The following is a 4,727-nucleotide window of genomic DNA, read 5'->3' as shown; positions in this document are numbered from 1 at the left end:
CTCATTTGACTCTCTTTATCTCTTTTTATGGCCTTTTCCCACCTGTAAAGTGAAGTAAATACATTTTTACTTTGTAGGAGTTGGGCAAGGTAGGGATTTGCAGAAATTAGTGTTTTCACTAATCTTCTCAAGTGCACTTCCACAAACAAGTGACTATTACCATCTTCTAATGAAGACTGTTTGTCTCTTCGCTCTAACACCCACCGATAAGCCTCCAAGGCCCAAGGCAAGGGAAAGTATACTCATCACTGTTTGCCTTATTATCAAGATCAACTAACATCAAAGCTATGCTTACATGCCATCCTGCACACAGAATCAAGACTCGTTGCTGGGGTATTCTCCTATCTGCAAACGTGTCTCCCTGCATGATAACTCAGAGGAAACATCCCCACATACACCTCTGAATTACTAATGGATTTTTTGTTTTGGGTCTGGCAAGTAGAGAGAGAACACGGCACAAGTTTTCTGCTACAGAATGCAAGGACTTAAAAATGTCCCTGAAGGAAAGGAATATCCCAGTGCTTTGGAGAAAGAGGGGCGAGAAGGGCATACTACATTTTAAAAACAGACAAAGGAAGCTGGTGAACCCAGGGCAGGCACCAGAGGCTCAGAAGCATCTTGCAAAAACAGGAGACAGGGCCCCTTGAAGGGGGCTTCCTTATCAACCACCTCCCACCCGAGAGTCATCGCCTTCCTGGTTGGCTTTCTTGCGGTGACAGTCTGACATATATCTCTCATACTTTCAGAACTGGGCATTAGATACTGTATATAACTAATGTTAAGAGGAAAAATCTAAAGATGAAATGCAACTGCTAAACTGTGATTGTATGAAGAAGGTAATAAGGGCTCCCCACATACAAATTAAAAGAAGAAAGTACTACGATGAAAGTGTCATAATTTTAAAATATTATTAACGTCTTTAATGTTATATTGTCCTTTCACTTAAAAGACAAAAAAAAAAAGCTATCTGGCAACTTCACTGTTATGAGAAGCCATTTTACAAGGCTTTCAGCATTACTAAGCACCATTTCAAATACTTTGGTCCTAGCAGGAACTACTCTCCCATTGCAGTTAACCAGACCAGTATCCCTCTTAAAATGAGGTTTACAAGCCTATTTAAAGGGTAATAACACGTTGCCTTCTTTGGATGAGACTTTCATCCTGATGGAGGCTCTAGTACATCCTCAGAGTAAAGAATCCAGGTTATACTCATGTCACAGCCTGCAAAACAGGTCTGGGTTTTGAATGACTTACACAAGATAGAGAGAGAGAGGACCCTACCACCCTAAGTGGGCTGCCCCACGGTGGTGCACCTGCCCCAAGGGAATCAGAATTGGGATTCCAGGCCTCCTGTTCCTGTGGAAGCAGAGATAGTGGCAGAGTGGGGAAGACCATGCTGGCAGAGATGGGGAAGGAAAAACACATTGTCCTCATCTTTGCTTTTCCCCTCTTCTTCTCACGTTTCTATATAGTAAAACAGGTTGGTTGTTTCTTCGTGGTTTATGCCACTCCTTTATTTATTCCCACATACGGTCTTGTTAATAACTGGTAGATATTTCTATTTGGGGGGGGTGGGAAGGAAACAAACACCCTATCCATCTGTGAGGCTCATGTTAAATATGTAGGGTTGGGGGGCGCCTGGGTGGCTCAGTCGGTTGGGCGTCCGACTTCAGTTCAGGTCATGATCTCACGGTCCGTGGGTTCGAGCCCCGCATCGGGCTCTGGGCTGACAGCTCAGAGCCTGGAGCCTGTTTCGGATTCTGTGTCTCCCTCTCTCTCTGACCCTCCCCTGCTCATGCTCTGTCTCTCTCTGTCTCAAAAATAAATAAAACGTTAAAAAAAATTTAAATATGTAGGGTTGGGAAGGATGGAATCTAGAGGGGATGCCCCATGGATTCTAATTACTTACACCCTTCACATTTCCTTGGTTTGCCCTCCTTCACCATCACCTCCCGGACGACATCACTGCTGTTAGCTCAGATCATACTGTTGAAGGCCTTGCTTGTAAATGAGGTGAAAAAGAACCTACTTAATATAACTTCATGGTAAAGTAAGCATTTGCTCAAAAGAAGCCTTCCTTGCCTGGACATGCATTATATTCTATCCAATCAGTTGGGCTGCCCTCAGTACAGCCTCTCCTAAGGGATGGCTGCCCTTTGATGCCCTCCTGGCTTTCTGCACCTTGCAGAAAAGGAGGCCAATCAATGAGTTCTGGACAACAAGCAATCACACATCTAGGTTTTATGCTACAGACCCATGCCATCCAATACAGTAGCCACAAGCCACATGTATCTATTTATAGTAATATTTAAATTTTAATTAAAATTATTTAATTTTAACAAATTTAAATTTTGATTTCTCCATTACACCAGCCACATTTCAAGTGCCCAAATCAAATGTGGCTTGTGGCTACCCTATTGGTCTGAGCAGATACAGAACATTTCCATCATCGCAGAAATTTCTATTGTCAGCTACAGAAGGAATCCTCTTAGCCTTCTTCTCATCTCATCTTCTACATCCCCTATGAGACTGTGAGATTCTCTGAAAGTGGGGGTGGGGTTTTGTCACCTCTAAACCCCAGCTTCTTGTCCAGGGCTCTGAGGGAAGGCACTCACAAAATATTTGCTAGATGGTATGGATGATCCCTCCTTTTTGCTCCCACAGCATGTACCTACTTTGGTTAAAACACTTTAACATACTTTTTCCCTGAAAAAAGGTTTTATTGATTTGTATTGATTTTAAAAGTAATACAGAAAAATAGAAGATAAGAAAAATCAACAGGTAATATTCTTACCTATATACAACCACTCTTAACATTTTGAAATATTTTCATTCATTATTTAACAAATAGATATTTTTGTTGTTTACTGAGGTATAATTTGCATACAGCAAAATTCACTTTTATATGATCTACGTATGATATGTGACAAATGGAATTGCCGCCACAATCTCTTGACTATTTCTAACAGCCTTGAAAGTCCCCTCCTGCCTCTTTGTGGCTAAACCACTCTCCCCACCCCCTCCCCTGGCAATCAAATCTGATTTCTGGTCCTATAGTTTTGACTTTTCAAGAATGTCATATAAATGGAGTTATATAGTAACTGGCTTTTTTAGTCTTCTTTCATTTAGTATAATGCTTTTGAGATTCATCCATGTTATTGCATGTAATTATCTGTTAATTTTTTATTATTGTGGGATAGTTTCCTATCGTATGGATGCACCACAATCTGTGTAACTGTCCTACATTTGATGGATTTGGGGGTTGTTTATAACTTTTGTCCATTATGAATAGGAGCTGTTAAAACATTCAGACGTAGATTTTTGTGCATACATGTGTTTTCATTTCTCTTGGGAAAATTCCTAGGAATTGGATTGTTAGTCACACAGTAAGTGTATGACTAATGTTACAAGATATTTTACAGGAAACTGCCATACAGACTTTCAAAGTGGCTTTTCCAACTGGCGTTCCCACCAGCTGTGTATGAGAGTTTCAGTTGCTCTGCATATTCATCAGGATGCTATATTTTCCTTTTCTTTCTTTTTTCTTTTTTTTTTTTTGTTTGAGCCATTCTTATACATGTGTAATGTATTTCCTTGTGGTGTTCATGTGTATTTCCCTATGATTAATGATGTTGAACATCTTTTATGTGTTTATTTGTTGTCAATATCTCTACTTTGTGAAGTTTTTGTTTTAATCTTTTGCTCACTTTGTTAAATTGGGTTGTTCGTTTTCTTATTACTGAGTTGTTTCTTTATGTATTCTCAATGCCAGCACTTACCAGAAATGTGTTCTACACATATTTTATTTGCCCTTCAGTTTGTGGCTGGTCTTCATTTCCTTAACAATGTTTTCTGAAGAGCAGAGGTTTTGGATTTTGTGTGTTTTTGTTTTTGTTTTTGTTTTTGTTTTGAAGTGTAGAAGCCTCTAATTATACTGAAGAACAAAGAAATATTTCTAAGTAACTGCCATATGCTCAACTTTGATCAGCACTGGAGATACAATAAAGCTTAAATTTGGACTTTTTCTTGTTAACAAAATTGGCATCTATTGGCTCCTAGCCTACTTTTTCACTGTCTTATCATGAATAGTTTCACATCATTAAATATTATTTGAAAACATGACATGTAATGTGTACCTAGTATTCTCATGGCTATATCTTAACTATCCCAGTGTATTTGGGAATGTTTATATTGATGCCAATCAATTCTAAAAAATAAAGAAAAAAACACATGATTGCCATCCTTGTGAAGAAGTCTCTGCACATCCCCAATTATCTTCTTAGTATGAATGTTCACAATGACAAAAGCTGGGGCGAAGGCATAGTGCTTTGTTTTCTAAGTGTCTCTTCAGAAAGACTATGGATGTCTCCAAACAAAAATCTTGACCTCCTTGTCGCACCAGAATGCAACCGAGAGCCTGTCACATTGTAGATGCACTGTATATACTTGATGGATGAATAGTTGGTGAGAAAAAGAATTCCACTGAACTTCATCCTCTCCCCTGCCTCTGGCAAAAGAAAATAGGAGTTCCCTTAGCCGTCTACCTTGCCTTCTGAGATAAAGGGAACAAGAAGAAAGCTTTCTTGTAAGAGAAAACTTGCCAAGGAGATGGAGGTTCCCAGAAAGCGAGGTGACAAGCCCTGTTGCTGCTCGGCAATGCCCTGAAGGGGCCCCGCCCCCAGCCCATATAAAGCCAGGGTGCAGTGGGGCAGCAGCTGGCGCTCAGC

This window comes from Lynx rufus, unplaced genomic scaffold, assembly GCF_022079265.1.
Source record: "Lynx rufus isolate CCGP_SWC_20201006 ecotype Redwood Valley unplaced genomic scaffold, mLynRuf1.p SCAF_2, whole genome shotgun sequence".
NCBI lineage: Eukaryota > Metazoa > Chordata > Mammalia > Carnivora > Felidae > Lynx > Lynx rufus.
Note: the sequence above shows the minus strand (reverse complement) of the source record.